Raw genomic sequence first — 20,104 nt, 5'->3', positions numbered from 1 at the left:
TGAAGAATATCTGATCATACAGGCATTAACATTCAATAGATTCCATGAACTGACGCTCTGTACAACAATTTGACCGAGACAAGCGTCGAACGTAGTGGCCAGGACTATGGAAGTCTCATGATCCTTTTTATCTTCTAGAACTTCCAGTTTCTGCTTGCAAACATCCATGAGATATGAACGGACTGAAAACAGTAGCATCTCATTTCCTGTACAATCTCTTCTGACATACAAGGCAGTGTTCAGCAATTTCTTTCTTATAGAGAGCACCCCCTTGCACAGTTTTTTCAGTTGAAAAGTAGAATGCCTTAAGCACAGGGAGCGCTCTATGGGCTTCCTGCCATGTATCCTGCATAAATGTCTGCGAAACATGACATGAACTATGTTACATGCCCTACTGGACATGCCTCAGGGTGGTTTCACCAAGGTAGCTTTATTCCTTACCACTTTATCATCGGTTCAGGTCTTCTCCTTTAAATGGGTGCTGCATTGCTTCACCAGATGCATCCAACTAGTCAAGACTATCCACAACTGGTGTTTTCTTTTATGAAACTTTGTAGGACTGGGTTCTTGGGCTTACAGTGATTGCAAATTAAGGATCCTCTCACTACTGTGCAACACAACACTAGCAAAGATACACATAAGTATAGGGAGCCTATCTCAACATGCTGTAAAATCATTGACTGACTGAAGCTTCAGTAGTCAGCCTTCCTCAGTAAAGAAAATATTCTTGCCCCATATTATTTAGCGATTGGTCGGACAGTGAAGATTTGTTGGGTATGGTTACCATATAAGTAGACTGCACATTTCTGGCCCCTTTGCGTGTTCCCATCTTGTGGTACAATTTTTTTTTTTTTTGTAGTCCGTGCAATGGCCTAACAAAGTTTTATGCCCCAGGAGAAAAAAGGAATAAAAATGATAGCACTGGAAAAAGTGTTTAAACCACTACTACTACCTAAAACAGATGGAGCATATCCTTACCACAATGAAGTGTGCAGATGTGGAACGAACTCTCAATTTTGAAAACATTTTTGGGAACCACTGTTTTAATGCTTACTAAGACATTCAAACGGCACACAAATAGAAGTACTGAGCTAAACCTGGGAGGATGTCGATACGGTATCCAGAGACATGTCCATGGGGGTCATAGTCCAAAACAGTGCTAGTTTCAGTGTCACCCCTTTAAACACAAAAGGCTCTGTAAAACAAAGCAAAAGTGTCCTTTTGAACTAAAGATGTTTTTATTACTTCAGTGTTTGCAGTCCCCATTTAATTTTAATACTCCGAGCACAAATGTATACTCACCATTATCACAGTGCATTGCCATTCCAACTCTGCTGTTCATAACATGCTTACATTACCAAGTCTATCTTTCTAACACCTCTTGGCCTTGCCCATGTTCCAGCATTCTCTATCCATCTTCTAGGTACGCCTACTGAGTTCTGAAATCAGAGTGATTCCAACTTGGCACTTCTGATATATATATGTATATTGCAAGAGTCAGTTCGCAATATATATATCAGAGTGCCCATGCACATTAAAATACATAGGCAGCACGAAATGCAAACTTAAAAAACGCATCCTGGAACACGTAAGGTTGATAGTGAACTGTGACCGGAGTTATGCCATTGCGAGACACATGGAAAAGGAACATGCCAGTAATTGGAAGGAATTAAAATTTTATGCAATTGAAACAGTAGGACGTCATCCACGCGGGGGTGACCGCGAAAAGATTTTGAGACAGAAAGAATCTAAACATATTTTGAATTTCAGAACCCTAACCCCCCTTGGCCTGAACCAGGATGAGGAATTGAATTATCATCTCTAAATCCCTGATTGACACTATGACCATCTGAACTTTGAATTTGAACCTCAATTGTAAATTTTCTTCCCGACACAAATGAATGGTTTTAACTGCACAAATACATCACAGCTCACATTCACACACTACTATGATATAAATTACACCGCTAAAACTGGAGGTCCCCAATCACACATTGGCATGATACACATAAACAAGCAGAACCCATTGACAGAGGCGCAGCAACAGAAATACAAACTTACAGACACATACTGTAAACACCCACTAGAGGGAAAAAGCAAGTTGATAGATAAGGACTAAGAAAAATCTCACCAATATCATGCACATATAATAGATACCGGAGGTTCCGGTGATACAATATATAATCATTGACCCACTGGAGGGGAGAGATGTGAGAAATGGTAGTCCTAAAATGTCAATTGTTTAGCTGCGCTAGGTGATAAAAGACCCATTAGAGGAAAGATTTGAGGATACATCACAGGCATTACTGTGGGACATACGAATTGGCAAATTAACTATGGACTACACATACCACAATGCTTAGCGGTGAGTGTAGGAAATGACACGTATTAAGTCACTTCCTGTTTTATAAATTTTTTTCACTTTGCACTTTATTTAAATATACAAACAAACACTGTGCTACAAACAGTCTCGTGAACAAGTGGCGTGGGACGCGAAACGCGTCGAGCAGTGTTGCTGGACAAGCTGTTATGATAATAAAGCAACAGTAAGCACGCTTGGAGTACTGGTCGTTACTGGTGTAAGAAGCTGAGAGTGCGCGGGAACTTTTGTTTGCGCAAAAAACGGGATCCATATATCCCCTTGACCAAGGAGCATAAGGAGTTCCGAAACGCGTTGGGGCTTAATGAAATATTCAGCGCTGTGTCCCGTTGTGCCTCAATAAAGGACTTAACCGTGTTGGCTGAGTTCGCCTGTCATTGCGTGCACCACAAACTGTGGCAGCGTAACGGAATATATATATATATATATATATATATATATATATATATATATATATATTGCAACACATCCAACTATCCAGTCGAAATAATGGCAAGCACGCTGGAATCTGTTATGAAAAGAATTGAATGCAGATCGCCCTTCACCCCTGACAGACGCGTTTCGCTAATCCAGCTTCATCAGTGTGTGTTTGTAAAGTGACGCCATTTAAAGCCTGTCGGCCGAAACAGAGATCATTGACATCGATGATGTACCATTATGTCAATGTGGCGGCCATCTTTTAACGTGTATTTCTCGTCTATTTACAGAATAAAACATAGGCAGTGGCGTGATCAAATAAAGTGCATGGTGCTCAATTAAAAACATATACAGACAACAAACAATTCATAATTCAAATACACATCATTTTTCATTTCGATACTTTCAGCGAAATGTAGTGCAAATACATTGGGTCCTGAAGAAACCATAAGTGATTTTAGTTTAATTTAAACTTTATCGGGGTGTATCCCCATATATACCTTTGTTATATTTGCATCAGACCCGAATGTCCTTGTTTTATTTCCCTTTCTTGTTATATAACCCTGTATGGGCTAAAAACTCAAATTAGAATGTCAGTTTAGAATGATGTCGGATGAGAAACTTAATTACAGCTACAGGGAGTAGTTTTTGTTACACAGAAGTGGTTCAGAAATAAGGTTAGCCATATACATGATCCCATGTGTATGTTCAGAGGTGGACCCACAATTCCTCATCGTTATTCAGGCCCCATGGTGTCATATTTTTTAAGTCAATGATGTATCTTGACTCCAAAACTCTGGAAAAAAAATGTGTATATATATATATATCTATCAGTGAGACAAGAAGAAGAGACCACAAGCGGGGAGGCAGAGGAGGTACCTTTAATGCCAAACCAATAAACAAGGCGGATGCATTTCGGCATGATGTTGAGCCTCATCAGCGCCAGATGGTTTCAGCAGGATACGGGCAAATGTTCACCTGTATAAATACCGCTTCCTCTCCTGCTGGGTGAAAAATAGGCTCTGCCCCCCGAACAGCGTAAGGTCTTAGTGGCTGTAAGTTTTGTGAAACATATAGGACGCCCAATGCGTCGATACTTCAAGTCCCAGAATGCTGTGGGCTAAACTGGTGCAATCACGGGGGTGGTAAAAGTTTTCACGGGCCCAGGTCACCTTAGGAATAACACAGCTGGCACCCCCTCATCTCCCCAACCGCACCAGCCATAAGGTCCCAGCATATAAGTTAGCAGGGAAAGGTCCGGAAATCCAGCGAGCCCGGCGTGGGGTAGAATCACCCCAACACTGCTTCATCATTTTGCCGAGTCCAAAGGTGGGCCCCAATCCTCCCAATCACCTGGGTGTAGAAACTGCCACAGAAGCAGAGGTACCAGCGTGACTGGGGCCAGCTTATGGTGCGGGGGCCTCTGGCAGCGCGATACTGGATGTCACGCTAGAAAATGTCAGTGAGCTTCTCCGAAGACAAGAAGAAGAGGCCACAAGCGGGGAGGCAGAGGAGGTACCTTTAATGCCTAACCAACAATCAAGGCGGATGCATTTCGGCATGATGTTGAGCCTCGTCAGCGCCAGATGGTTGCAGCAGGATACGGGCAAATGTTCACCGGTATAAATACCGCTTCCTCTCCTGCTGGGTGAAAAACAGGCTCCGCCCCCCGAACAGCGTAAGGTCTTAGTGGCTGTAAGTTTTTTGAAACATATAGGACGCCCAATGCGTCGATACTTCAAGTCCCAGAATGATGTGGGCTAAACTGGTGCAATCACGGGGGTGGTGAAAGTTTTCACTGGCCCATGTCACCTTAGGAATAACACAGCTGGCACCCCCTCATCTCCCCAACCGCACCAGCCATAAGGTCCCGGCATATAAGTTAGCAGGGGCAGGTCCGGAAATCCAGCGAGCCCGGCGTGTAGAGGCAGGTGCCGTCCGTATTTGCGTGCTCGGGGTTCCCTCGGGTCCCCAACGCCCAAGTCACAATCACAGTTCAGGCCAGGCCGGGCCGTGGAGAGAGACTGCAATGAGCCTGCCTCCTGGCAGCAGCTGCTTGCATGGTCTGTTCTCGTGGTGGTCCCGGGATAATCAATCACTTGATTCACACAAAGTTTGTTGCCAGCTAAAACCCGGGACTCTTCACTGGACGGGTCCTTGTAACGTGCTCCTGGCAGACACGGTAATGTAGCAGAGAAGATTATATATATATATATATATATATATATATATATATATATATATATATCTCCACAGAATCCTCTTCTCTTTTGCAAAAAGGATGACAAGCCACACCAGCCAGGTACGTTCAGAGAATTTAATCGGGCAAAAACAGACGCGTTTCGGGCTCACGGGCTCTTGGTCACATGACCACCACATTTGTTCATCGTGTGATATAGCAAAAGACATAATGAAAAGGAAGAAAGACTCAGTGTTTAACATTATTCACAAAGGCCTTTTACATGTGCAAAATATGATTTCAACTTAAATTAAATAAAATAAAAGTGAACTTCTTCCTAATGCATAACGGTATAGTACCCAACTTTGCAAGGCAAAAGAAGAATAAGTAAGGAGAAATGAAGGAGAAAAAATTGAGGCAGTGAAGATAAGAGTAAGACATAGGAGGGGAGGGGATCGAGTAAGAGAGAAAGTGACGGAGTCAATTCGGGTATAGTACCCTAAATTAGGTAAGTCAAATCTCTGGTTGGATTGAATCTTTCCTGATCCATTCATACTTATAAATCCTCCCCCATATCCATATATCGATTCCCATTATTGCTGAGTCGTCATACAGTCAATATAGGCAAATGCCAATATAAAATCAAAAGATCCTATAAAGCCACCCTCGAATCCATTATTCAGTTCATAAAATACTACCCCGTGCTCTTAAAAGTAAGTTGTAAGTTCTCGTGGGGTTGGTCGTGCTCGTAACACTATCTTCTATCTGTGGTTTGTTTAATTTCTTCCGCAACAGCACAGTTTCTAGAAAGGTGAAAGGGAGAGAGTGGTGATTAGATTCAATATACACACAAATATATATAATACTGATAGACGACATCATCGTGCCTCATTTAGTGTTAGCATTGTAAAATTTCCAAAGATACCTTGGTTTATCGTTATTTAAGCTTATAGTACACGCACCGTACACCTAAGTTTCAACAAAAAATAATAATTAACAATAAACACTTAAAAAATCAGATTGTCATGGAATCTGAGTATCCAGAAGGGGATATAGAAGGTCTCGGTCAGATGGTTCATAAGTGTACATACATTTCCTCATCAATGTTCATCCCTGTAGAATGAACCTGGATATTCACTGAAAAAACCATAGGCTTCAGGCCTGATATAGTTAGGAATTAGCATTTAAAAAACCTTAGAAATTCACTGAAAAAACATAGGTTTTAGGGGTGTTATAGTTAGTTGGACATTTCACTTGTACAAAACCATTGAAATTCCTCCGATATAGTTAGTTGTACTAACTATATCTCACGCGCCCGCAATCCACTGCTGATGATGTCACATATTACATCATTCATGGCATGGTCAGTGACATCACTGATGACATCTTAAATGACATCACTGATGACATCATCCAGTGAATGTGGTTTGCTTCGTTATTTAATTATGTATTATATATATAGCCATTTGCATTGAAGAATGAGTGGATATATAAATATAAATATCTGGATGGAGGATTTAGTAGCAGTGTGATTGACTGTTTACTTGACTAATTTAAAGTGTCTCACTAAATATATTGGATAGTGACTAAACTGTGTGAACATCTGTATCACTTTGTCAGTTGTTGCGTAAACTGCTTCTCCAGTTGGTTACTAGCTATTTGAAAATCTATATTAGTTTTTGATTAGTTAACTGAGTATTTGTATGGGAGAGTGAATGTGTGTGTGGTCTGCCCAAAGATGTGTAAATAGTTGATTCAGTAGGTATATGAAGTTAAAACTACATGTTATAACAGTTGTTTGGGTGAGTGAATATCTTTATGGGTGTGGTGATGAGCAAATATCTCTCTCAATGGTACATGTCCAACAAAGTAGAAAAATAAAAGGCAGTGTATGTGTCAGTTGTTGTTTATAAATAAGTATACATAAGACTCATTGATTGTATGCATGACTGTATACTTGTAATAGTGATTTTATAACACACTAAGTATAAGTTACTATCTATATGAATAGATAAAGTGGTGTTTGTATATGTGTATAGCTAAGTAAATGCAAGTATGATCCATTGTTTGCATAAGTGAATAGGATAACTTTATAAGTGAACTAGCAGCCCGTCCCGACGTTGTCCGGGTATGAATTGCTGCCGGCCAGTAGTATATTGTTTTGTAGGATTGCGTTTTGATAGCATTTCTCATCTGTGACAGGCCTGTGAAACGCTCCGATTCACAGTGCACTGCTGATGCACTTAAGAGTGCGCGTTCAGTAGTGTATGAACTCGAGTTTCCCTACTTTATTTTTCCTTGCAATATTATATAGCGCAAACTCGACAACATGGCATGAGCACAACTTACATTACAGAAGAACACATTCATTTGTGGTAGGCACGGGGAGACAAAGCGGTTTGCCTGGAATCACAGGATGTTGAGCTGGTGCCGTGATTTGAACGTAGCTCCCAAGCTCTAAAGTTCGCAATTCGAGAACTTGTGGCGGGAGGTGTGTCTAAAAGTGTATGTCGGTGCTGGCCATCAATGAGAGAGACCTGTGCATTTTTCAAATGGGTGGTAAAAAAATATGAGTATGGTGCAGGAGATGTGGGCCGCCGTGCCACCAATGTACTTACCGGGGGAGGGTAAACACCCATTATTCCGCAACTTTCTTTCCTCATACCATCACTTCGCATTCTTTTATTACGAAAGTACCATGACTCCGCAATACCATTATAACGCATGGCATTACATTTTGTATGCTTTTACCACGCATACATTTACAACGAAATTCGTTGTAAATGCATGAATGGTAAAAGCATGTTTTTTTAATGTTTGGATAAGGTAATTATGGGTATAGGGGTATATGTTTTTGGGTACTGAGGTATATGTCTTGGGGTGTTTGGGTATTTTAAGGGTTCAGATATAGTTTTGGGTTATGAGGTACAGGGGTAGTTTTAGGGTTTAGGGATAGGTATGGGTTTTGGGGTACAGGGGTATTTTTAGGGTTCAGGTCTCGGTTTGGGTACAGGGGTACAGGGGTATTTTAGGGTTCAGGGGTAGGTTTGAGTTTTGGGGTACAGGGGTATTTTAAGCGTTCAGGGCTAGGTTTAGGTTTTGAGGTACAGGGGTATTTATAGGGTTCAGGGCTAGGTTTGGGTTTTGGGGTACAGGGGTATTTTTAGGGTTCAGGGGTAGGTTTAGGTTTTGAGGTACAGGGGTATTTATAGGGTTCAGGGCTAGGTTTGGGTTTTGGGGTATAGGGGTATTTTTAGGGTTCAGGGGTAGGTTTTGGTTTTTGGGTGCATGGGTATTTTAAGGGTTCAGGGCTAGGTTTGGGTTTTGGGGTACAGGGGTACTTTTAGGGTTCAGGGCTAGGTTTGGGTTTTGGGGTACAGGGGTATTTTTAGGGTTCAGGGGTAGGTTTAGGTTTTGAGGTACAGGGGTATTTATAGGGTTCAGGGCTAGGTTTGGGTTTTGGGGTACAGGGGTATTTTTAGGGTTTAGGGATAGGTTTGGGTTTTGGGGTACAGGGTATATTTATAGGGTTAAGATGGGTTAGTATTTAAGGGTGTTGGGGTATTTTAAGGAGAAAGGGTGGGTTATGATTATGGGGTGCAGGGTATTTAAAGGGAGCAGGGTGGGATTAGCACACGATATGGGACATGGAATGAAGGTGGAACGTACCGCACGCCCCCAGCGTTTGTCATGCCCCCAGCACACGCCCACAGCACAACGCAGACACGCCCACAAGGGACTACTTTGCTGGCACGGTTCTTTTACCTTTTAAATGTATATGTTGGGCGTCTGCATAGCCTATGTCCTTCTGCTGCAACTGCCCTTTCCAACGCTGTATTGGGTGCTGTGATTGGTGCTGTGGTTCCTGAGATTACCCGCCTCAAAGGTTTGGGCTCTCTCTTTATTGTATTAGTATAGATAGGATGTGTGCTGGTGTGTAATGTTGATATAGATGTACAAGTATATTTGATAGTGTTCTATTGATCATTGACTGCATGTACGAGTGAATCTGCAGGTAAGTGATTAGATGTTTGTATAGATCTAGGAATCACTGAGTAAGTTTTTAGAAACTTGTATTGGTGTGTCAATGGATTCAAATATGGTACTCTGTATTTTACAGTGAGTGATGAAAGGTTATACTAGTGTATGATGAGGTGTATCTAATTGTCACATGGATGATGTCATCAGTGATGTCATCAGTGATGTCACTGACCATGTCATGAATGATGTCATATGTGACATCATCAGCAGTGGATTCTCGGGCGCGCGAGATATAGTTAGTAAAACTAACTATATCAAAGGAGTTTCAAGGGTTTTGGACGAGTGAAATGCCCAGCTAACTATAACACCCCTAAAACCTATGTTTTTTTCAGTTAATTTCTAAGGTTTTTAAAATGCTAATTCCGAACTATATCAGGCCTGAAACCTATGTTTTTTTCAGTGAATTGCAAAGGTTTTTAAAATGCTAATTCTTAACTATATCAGGCCTGAAACCTATGGTTTTTTCAGTGAATTAAGTTGTATAAATGACAATTTTTAAATGTATTAATTGTTATTTTTTTTATACTGATTTACTACATTTTTTAAACTATTTATTTTTTGATATTTTATTTTTTAAATTACATTATAATTACATTAAACATTACAAAATATACTTTCTCAGAATTAATTACTTTAGTTTAAATACTTTGCAAATAGGCAGTAGACTTTTAAGTACAATGCAACATTGACCTCCATGTGAATGTCTAGTTAAATGCAATTAGTTACTTTATGGATTACTTTACTAACCACAGGACTGGATCCTAGATTCAGTCCTTGGACATCTCCTGTAAACGGTTGAGTAAAAGTGTTTTAGTCACAGAAGTGATTTTAAGTATTATTATTGTATTTTAAAAGTTGACATTTAGAAATGTTTTCACATAGAATCACCAATGTTATCCTATAGCAAGAAATTCATTTAGCAGGTAAGTAGTGCTACCGTCACTTTTTCTTACTCAGTGGTGGATCCTGGATCCAGCACTGCTGCATCTCCTGTAAACAGTTGAAAGAATGCGTTTAAGTCATACAGGCAATTTAAAAAAAATATTTTTTGTTTGTGAAAACAGACAGAAACTTTTCTGGTGAAAACCAGACAATGGATTTCTATGGAAGGAAATACAAGTATGGGAAGTATGGTTAGAATTACTTTTCAGGGTCAGTGCTGGGCTAAAAGATGCTGCACTGGGTTCTCTCCTGATAACAGGTGAGTAAATCGGAATTCGTTGTTCGGATGATTTTAGGTGAATATTTTAAAGTTCCAAACTCCACAGTTAGAAGAATTTCCAAGTGAAACCAGTCAATGTTAGCCTATGGAAGGAAATTCAAGTTACTGGTAAGTATGGTTAGAATTACTTTTCATGATTAGTACTGGGCTCAAAGATGCAGCACTGAAGTCTCTCCTGATAACAGGTGAGTAAATCGGAATTCGTAGTTCTGCTGATTTTTTAGAAATATTTTAAAGTTCCAAAACGCCCACTTGAAAGAATTTCCAAGTAAAACCAGTCCATGTTACCCTATGGAAGGAAATTCACTTACCAAGTAAGGGGTGTTATTGTCACCTTTTCTTACTCAGTGGTGGATCCTGGATCCAGCACTGCTGCATCTCCTGTAAACAGTTGAAAGAATGCGTTTAAGTCATACAGGCAATTTTTTAGGAATATTTTTAGTTTGTGAAAATAGACACTTAGAAACTTTTCTGGTGAAAACCAGACAATGGATTCCTATGGAAGGAAATACAAGTTACTGGTAAGTATGGTTAAAATTACTTTTCAGGGTCAGTGCTGGGCTAAAAGATGCAGCACTGGGTTCTCTTGTGCTAACAGGTGAGTAAATCGGAATTCGTAGTTCGGCTGATTTTAGAGGAATATTTGTACGTTTCAAAAATCAACACAGAAACTTTTCTGGTGAAAACCACACAATGGATTCCTATGGAAGGAAATACAAGTTACTGGTAAGTATGCTTAGATTTACTTTTCAGGGTCCGTAATGGGCTCAAAGATGCAGCACTGAGGTCTCTCATGATAACAGGTGAGTAAATCGGAATTCGTAGTTCGGCTGATTTTAGAGGAATACTTTCCTCAATGGTGAAGGTAGGGGGCGGCATCTGAGGTGACATGTGTGCAAACACATGGCGCTTACTGGAGGTACCTGGTGGGCTAGTTGGCCCCTGGGGGACCTCTGGATTGAAGAGGAATTAATTCCCCAACTTAAAACACGCCACAGGGCCTGTTTGCACACATATCACCTCAAGCTCCGCCCTCTACCTTCACTACTGTGCAAACGCGCCCCGTAGCGCGTTCTATGTTGGGGGATTAAGTCCCCTTGCATACTGGGGGTCCCTGGGGGCCAACTAGCCCACCAGGAACCTCCAGTATGCGCCAGGGGCTGTGTTGCAGAGAGGTGTAAGGAGGCCACGCCCCTTTTTACACCTCTGCAAAATTATCTTTTGGAGGGGGGCTGCCTTGCCCCCCTCCTGGGGTCCACGGGGCCGTTTAAATTTTGTAAATTTATTTGTGGTGGGGGGCCTCCCGGGACGCTACTAGCCCCAGGGATGGCCCTCTACGTTGGGGGCCGTGGGGGGGTCCCCAATCCCCCAATGGTCCCAGCCTGCTCCCCGCGTCCTGCGGGAGCCGGCATTGCTTTTCCATATGGGGAGCAGCTAACATGCTGCTCCCCATGTGGAAAAGCAATCTGCTTTCCTACTTAGAAGAGAGAGCAGAGGCTCCCGCCCTGTCATTGCAAATGGCAGTGTCCCGGGGGTGGGCACCCCGGGACACTGCAGGAGCCGGCCCTGGGTGGTGGCGGTCCCCAGGGCCTACTGAAGGCTCCAAGAGGGGGCCCCCTCACACATCAATTTCAAGCCCCGGGGGGTGGCGGTCCCCGGGGCTGGGGGGCCCCTTTGGGCCCCATAATATCATTTATTCATTGCCCCCAGGGGCTTAAAAAAATAAAAAACTTTTTTTTTTTTTTTTTTTTTTTTTTTTTAAATCGGCAGGATGCATCCTCCCGTTTTTTTACTATAAAAAAAGATTTTTTTTTGGGCCTTGGGGTTCCTTTTGGGACCCCCTTAGCAGGCCTAGGGGGTCAGGGTGTTTCTACCCTGCCCCCTTTGCGCCTTTTGCGCACTTGTTTTGCAGTTTTCTTGTGTCTCGGTTCTACCGAGACACAAGATGGCTGCCAACACTTCCTGGTTTGGAGTGTTGACAGACAGTTGACAGCCAATTAGCATGCAGCTCCTGCTCGTAAGGGTACGCATATGATCCTCGGAGGATACGCATACCCTACTTCGTCCATAGTTATATCTATGATTTTACTTTTGATTTTCTCAGGAACTACTGCACGGATTTACACAATTTAACAAAGAGTGTGATCTGCGAACCAAACTCTACCTTTTTGTCAAATTTGGTGTAATTCCGTTCAGCAGTTCGGGCTGTAGCTGCGGCTAAAAGTCCCTATGGAAAATTGCATGGGGAAAACACGTTTTGGGACTCCCCTTTTTTTCCTCGGCCCCTGCTTGACGAATCACCCTGAAACTTTCAGGATAGAAGCGGAGCGGGCCATCTTCTTCGTCAACCGGCGCCAAAGTTATTCCAAATAGAATGTTGCGGATTTCCTATGGAAACTAGGTCCTAACTATATCTACCTACTGGCGACCGCCAGTAGGAGATATATATATATATATAAAAAAAACATATATTACCATTTCAATTATTTTACATTAATATTAAAAAAGATATTTTACTTTTTTTTAAAGTTTAAAACTTTACGTTTTACCTATACTCAGTCATTGAGCTCTCTGTTGGTGGAAACATGTTAAAAGTTAGTAGTAGTAACTACTCTTTTAACTTAATTTTAAAAACGTAATTTAAATATTTTAAATTACATTTTTTAAGATTTTAAAAACACCCATCAACATAAAAAAGTCCAAAATGTTTTGTAAAATTAATTAGAATACATTTTTTTAATGAAACTTTTTTGTGGAAATAAAGTTTAAGATATTTTAGCATTAAAGTTTTGATTTACAAAATAGTTTATCATTAAATGTAATTCCTACATATTTTTAAAAAGTCAAAAATAAATTAACATTAGTTCCCATGGGGTTCTGATTTAAATCCATTATTTTCTACAGGAGGTTATTATAATACCAGTGTTTGGCTTTGTAGGGTGATGGGCTTACTTCGGGTCTGAGTAGGAGTACATTTTCTACTGTTTGGGGCCTTTTTTGGTTGTACTAAATTTTTACTTCTAAATGTTGCTCCACCTTCTGTTTCGGGTGGCGACATCCAAGTGTCCACTTACTAGTAAATTTACAGTGTGAAAATATGAATAGCCATAAGTAATACATTTATTATAAAGTGTAAGAGTAAATTCACAGATGTAGATTTACTACATGTGTAAATTTACCTTTGTGTTTAGGCTGCTCCTATGTTCAGAACTTCTGAGCACTCAATAACTCAGATTAACTACTCAATTACTGGACGTGTCGCAGAAAATATTTACCTTCAATTAATAGGAAGACTGATATGTTTGACCATTGACTACACAGTCCCATTTCTCTTTAAAGAGATCTACAGAGGAGAGCTGGGGGTGTGTGAAATGTAAAATATATAAAGTTGAAGCAATACCACCTAACCCCAGCAGGCACATTGGTGGACACATTAAGCCATCACAGTGACAAAATAAATTAACAGCCATCTGCTTTTTTTCTGAAATACAGGTCACAGGTTTGAATCGTGACACTGCCCATGCACGAAGGATGGAAGTCTGAATAGGCCATTTGAGTTCCATTAAACTCATCTGTTATTTAAAGGGATTATAAACAACAGACTGGCGGTATGAAGCCTGCCATTTAGGTGTTCTGAAGTGCTGTGTGTATCAAGTCTGCTCTCACCAGACAGACTGAAGAAGGAGCTAGCCTCTGGTGTTCCATAGCCAAGGGGCACAGCAAGATTTCTTCAGAATTCAAGCAAATTGAGTTACTCAACCTGAAATCCTCATCCTTTGTAAACATTAATATTATTCCGTTTCTACCAATCTGATTGAGAGCTATAGTACGAGAGTCCCAAGCTCTAGACTTGCTCACAGTAAATGATGGCAATTAAAGCAGTTATTTTTACGGCAAATCACACGCCAATATTTTTCATCAGTTTTACAAACTAGTTAACAATAATTCAACCATCTCAGAAAATGTTGATAGTATTAACTTTTACGACAAGCAACATTTTACATTGATCAATACTGAGGAGGTATGTTTTAGATTAAACCTAGTTTGCTTGGCACCTCGATTGATGGAGCTTCCACTCCCATTGCAGGTGAACGGTTCTTAAGGACTTGGTTAATTCAAGATGGCTAGTTTAATGAGAAAAGAAAAGCAGCCATTCCAGAAGGTAACCTCAAACTGCATATAGGACAGTCTGTGCATCATGTTTGCACCATAGACAAACAGACATGATACACTCTTTGAACTTGCATGCAAAATGTGATGAATCCAATTACTGAATTCTAGAGCTCTCCCGCGGTATTTTTTCCAAAATATTTACCTATGTGGTGTAAAGGAGTCATTATGCCAAAATGTAAATGTATTAGCAAAGCCAACTGGTTTGGATTCTGCTATTGGAAGTATATAGTTAAGGTTGGGACACTTTGTGTATGCCCCCACAGCTAACCTAGAAAAGACATATGATAGCTGGCTGTAGGAACCCCTTTATGAAAGGAGTTCATTGAGTCAAATTCTACCCTCAAAGAGTGTAGAGTAATGGGTTATGAAAAGGAGTTAGAATTAGATTTGGATCGTAAGTAATGAGATTAAAGGCTACAGAGCAAAATATTGCCCAATAGATACTGGCCCTTAGTTAAAGTATTAAAAGAAACAGACATGCTCACATATTTTACTTTGGAGAACAAACCGATGTAAATCCAGAACAAGAAGTAAAACAAAATGAACATGCACAGGTGAATCACTAAAAGACACTGTATCTTTGTATGTATGTATGTATACATGTTGTATTTGTACCTCATCAAAATGCAGCAAATCTCTGTATAGGTTACCAGCTTCCAAATACACACTTTCTAAACAAAAAAGCCTCCGATCAGCAAATAAAATGTGATAGCTAAGGAAATATATCCAAGATCACATACGGACCAGAAGTCCACTCTCTTTACTTCATTTGCTCTACTTTCAGTCCACCCCACTCAATCCAATCCATCCAGCCCACGACACTCCAAACCACCCCACTCCAGTCCAATCCAGCCATTCCAATTCAATCTACTCCTCCACTCCACTCCAATCTAATCCACATCACTCCAAATCGACCTAATCCAATTCAATCCACCTCAATCCAATCGTTTGCTCAACCGAGCTATCAGAACATATAGTAGAAACAAATATCAGATTGTGACTTTTTATTACATCCAGGATTTTCCGGTGATTTTTGTATGCATTAGATTCTCATTTCCAAGGAGGACAACAAACCAACCAATCAACACGAAATAAAGGCACGTCTACATGGTTCTCACATCCCTGGTGACAGGGGGAAATATATTCCCACTCACTGCCCTACCTTTCTCTGCTTCAGAGAACTAGCATTGATTACGGGATTAACTGTGACACAAGCATTATTTTTATGGATCGGAGAAATCACTGGTGGTGGCAATGGAGAAAGAGCGGTACCAAACACAAATACCAACCCCTTCAGAAACCAAGATGAGACTAACAAAAGTATTTCACAACGTTCTTGTGAGGATCTTCACAGTGACACTCCGTTCTAAACACCCTGGATCTAACAGAGTTTGCCTAGATGACTGGAGAAATGCCTTGCTGGCAGTCACTGCTGATGTCTATGAACATTTTATTTCAGTCTATAGCATTATACTTGCACAATGTATATCACACCGAAAGGGTCCTATTGTTGTTGACAAACTTTACTGAAAAAATAATAATAATTATATATATATATATATATATATATATATATATATATATTTTAGGAACTAACTGTTCATTCCACAATAAGCACTGACTTTGGCACAGAAAGAGACCACTAATCAGGCTGTGACACCTTTGTTTTTCTACAGCTTAATCGCCGGGGGTGAACTAAAATTAAAACCATTTCTGCCAAAAACCAGCTTTCGCAACGTGATCAAATATTCCAACAAGAAAATGCAGAAGACCCTTGAGATGAAGGTAACAACCAAAAGGATAAGTGGTTGAATGGGGGGAGAAGAGAGAGGTGCCACCATGTCCAGACTTCCAGACCGTAGCATTCACCTTTGTTAGAGTGTCTTCTAAGGTTAACAGGTTAACAGAGACCATTTTGTAAAACCCCACAGATCTCTAGGCTCTTCGTTACTGTGAAATATTCATCTGTTTGTCCTAAAAGTTAGTGCACACACACTGCTTACATTATTAAACTTCAGTACTCATGAATCTGAAGTGGGAAGCATGTCAGAGAATTTCATCAACTGTTGTGCGCAGTCAATGTACTTTTTTAAAGTATGCAAGAAACATTCTCCCATAGACTAACAGTGGGTTAGTCGGCTTCACAGTAAGGGCAAACAAGAATGATTTATGCTTGAGCAATCAACCTTGCTGTTAGGATAAACCATCTTAACCCCTGAGCTTCAAGACTATTTACTCAGTAGCAGTAGTGAGTTGGTCCGCTTATAAGCTTAAAATGTAAATCTCTGGCTCAGCAGCGAACAGTACTGTCAGTGGGCCAAAACGCAAACATGTGCCTATCTTTTTAGAATGCAAAAAGAACAACTGATGGACAGAAGGCTGAACAATGACGAGCATTCACCCCAGTACAGAGGTCTGGGCCTAAATCCGTCGTTTTTCTTTTTTGCTCGCCATGCCTTTCCAGTTCAGACCTAACCATATGCAAATCAGTCTTGATCCTTTCCCCATGGGAACAGTCCAGCCCAAACTGCCAGACCAAGTCCTCACTGGACTGGAAGCAAGCATCCTGGTACCAGTTTCAGGGCATCACCCCTCATCAGCGCATCAGCCTCATTTGTTCCTTTTGATTTTGTCGCCGTAAGTGGGAATAGTATGTGCTCACTGCGCCACTGGATTCAAGGTAGCTTGGCTGATGAGGAGTGATGCCCTGAATCCGGTCCCAGGATGCTTGTTTCCGGTCCAGGGACGATCTAGCTTGGCAGTTTGGGCTGGGTCAAGTCTGATTTGCATATGGCCGAGTTCAAACTGAGGTAGCATGGTGAGCAAAAGAACGATGGATTAAACCTATATCTTTGTGACTGGGGTGAACGTTTACATTGTTCAGTATTCCGTCCATCATTGTTCCTTTTTCTTGTATCTTTTTAGAATAGCCATTTGCTTTGTTAACCTACGCATCCTCAGTGCCTGACGAATCCATGAAAAGCTTAAAATGGGAAGTGGGTGTGAAACCTAGTGTGTTAGTGCCTCAGAAATCTCAAGAGTTAGCACTGAGAAGAGTGGGGAATGTCCCTTTATTTCTTATTCTGGTACTACCTAGGTGAATCCGAGAGCAGAAGAAACAGGATTTCTAGATAGCCCTCTCAGTGTTCAACCAGTGGGTATATCAAGTAGGATCTCTGGAAGAGATGGTTTGCAAACGTTTAAAGTGCAAACACATCATCCAGGGATGTGCATTCCCCATGTTGTGCTACACGGGATGGTGAATAATAGTCTAGAACAGCTGGGTGGATGAATCCTATTAAAAAGAAAATTTAGCAGATCTTCCAAGCATATGGAAAAATTGACTACATCCTACATGGCATTGCGGGAAATGTGGCAGGAAGGGGGAAGACGAACATGTAGCTTAATGTCTTAAAACAAAGGAGCAAGGGCTCACATCAGATTGAAATACAATGCAAGGGACATGAAATATAAAAATAAAAAATAAAGGAGCGCTGGACAGAATACCTGAATTTATCTCAGTCACTGGTAGTAACTTGGCCCGCATCCCTATCAATCGTAATTTTGCACACCATGCCACCTCCGTTTGGACCCAGCCATATGCAAGTCAGCATTGACCCTGCTCTAACACGGACAGTCCAGTCCGAACCGCCGTGCCAGTTCCTTCCTGAATAGGAAAATCAATCAATCAATCAAAGACTGGTTTTGCCCTGAATGGGTCTTGTCAATCCAGGGGCAGCTTGGTTTCAGTGTACAGTGAGCACAGTATCCACGTTTGGGAACGCCCATCACACAGGCCGATGGGAACAGGACGAAGGTTAATTTGCACATAGCTGGACAAAATCTAAAGTGGAATGTTGGGCAAAACAACAATGGAATGGGATGCAGACTGAGCAATTACCAGTGGCTGAGATTCAGATATTCCATCCATCACTTCTTTGTATTTGCTGCAAGTGACATGAGGAACAAGGATGATTAGACTCAAATGCACAGATGGCAGGACCTTCCTGGTCCAAACAACCTGCTATGTAGAGCACCAAGAATGACATGCTTGGTTCTGTAAAGAAGAATTATTAAAATCTTAAACCGGTTTCTGAGGGCCAAGGGATAGGAAAGAGCTACTTGACCCCACTATGGGGGCTGATGCTTCTTACTATGAATCCTGAACAGCGGGCCAAGTACTAACCCTTCCGCTCTTGACTCTCAGTGGTAGTGCAGGTGGAGCAGTCCTAGGTTTCTCAGGGGGAAGGTTAAGTACAAGACTCAGAGTATGAACAGTAACCCCCAATAAGATGATTGCCCTATCAAGTATTCACTTTTTTTTAATAAAGAAGTATTTTACGCAAGCGCCCCAAGTATAACTGCAACAAAACGCCAATACTGATGCACAATTCTCACCTTACAACTGGTGCATTGAAATAAAACAATGTCACCATAAACCTCTTTTTTCCGTTTGATTTAATCAAAATGTATTCTAGGAATCACATGTATGAATCAACAACAGAAAATTACATACAATTTAAATGTTTTTTGAAAAAACCAAGTATAACTGCAGCACACTGAATAAAAACTACAGGCTCCTAAGACCGGCTGTACGGGGCCCAGATTGCAAAGCCATATTATAGGAAGCCAGGGACATCAGTGCAAAAGACCTCAACCACCAAAGCCCCAATCTGCACCCTCCTAAACGAGATTGCACAGCATTTTAGATTGGAGAGGTGTACGAGATGACAGGGCACCTTTTATTAGTACTTTAAAAACTTGTTATACTTTTTCCTGTATGCAACTGGGGCTTGATTAAAAGTTAAAGAGTTAAAATCCCATGTGTTATTCCACTCTATGGAGTCACAAATTACCTGCTATTTTTGCACCCGGGTGCAGGAACACCCTATTTTGCCAGTCCAGCTTCGCAACTTGATCCCTGCAGGTGTTTTTCTCTGGCACAGAAGGTGTATGTAATGGTACTCCTTTCTACAACTGTTCATCAATCCACTCCCTTATCCTCCCAGTCACCCTCCATCCACTCCCACCCAAATCAAAAGCCCCTTCACTCATTTATCACATGCCTACAGCAGGCAGTAAATGGGAGATTTGAACCTCTTGGATTAGGGAATACATTGCGCAATTCCACATACCAATTTCCTGTCTGCCAGGAATTACCCAGTCTGAGAGGCCCAACTCAGTCGGTGGAATTTCATGTGGAGATATCTGCCGGTAACGGTACTTCAGGGGAATCTCTCCTTCGAATTCTGACCTTCATGTAATCCAGACATTATTAAGATTCTCTTGAGCAGAACCATCTTTATTTTCCATTTAAAGTTCTGCCCAAATGAATCAACATGTCTCTACCATTCCTAGAGGGACTACATCATTGGGTTTTCATCTGGACCTGCGTGACCTTCCCTCCCCTACCCTTTACCTACCTAACAGCGCAATCCTATTTCTTGGAATCAGTCCTCTGCTTGTCAGGCAGAGACTGTGAAGACAATAGTAAGTGTAAACAGCTAACGCATACCACAGAACAGTACTTCTACCATATTATATGAGGTAGGTAGGTTTCTCCATCCTTCAGTTCCGAGTAGTGAGAGGTTTGCATATTTAGGGATGACAGCTGAAAATAGGATTGCTTTGGCAGATACCAAAAAAGAAGTAACCAACTCCAGATAGAAAGGAGTAACTGGTAGGACACAGT

The 20,104-nt window shown here is 41.2% G+C and overlaps 1 protein-coding gene across 5 annotated transcripts in view; it reads right to left on the bottom strand.

Moving 5' to 3' along the window:
- LOC144792167 (dual specificity protein phosphatase 18-like) overlaps positions 1-20,104 on the bottom strand; it is a 184,038-nt gene that overhangs the window by 47,271 nt on the left and 116,663 nt on the right. The window contains exons 2-3 of one of the 5 annotated variants that reach the window (XM_078667066.1): positions 10,551-10,620; positions 5,675-5,779 (exon numbers count right to left, since the gene is read on the bottom strand). The exons of 3 other annotated variants lie outside the window; for them this stretch is intronic. The gene's annotated coding sequence lies outside the window, so the exon portion shown is untranslated. The remainder of the gene's footprint in view (positions 1-5,674; positions 5,780-10,550; positions 10,621-20,104) is intronic. One more of the 5 variants, XM_078667065.1, reaches the window with a different exon arrangement.

Source organism: Lissotriton helveticus, chromosome 11, assembly GCF_964261635.1.
Source record: "Lissotriton helveticus chromosome 11, aLisHel1.1, whole genome shotgun sequence".
NCBI classification, from domain to species: Eukaryota; Metazoa; Chordata; class Amphibia; order Caudata; family Salamandridae; genus Lissotriton; species Lissotriton helveticus.
The sequence above is the reverse complement of the archived record's forward strand: the minus strand, read 5'-3'. Positions and strand labels throughout refer to the sequence as shown.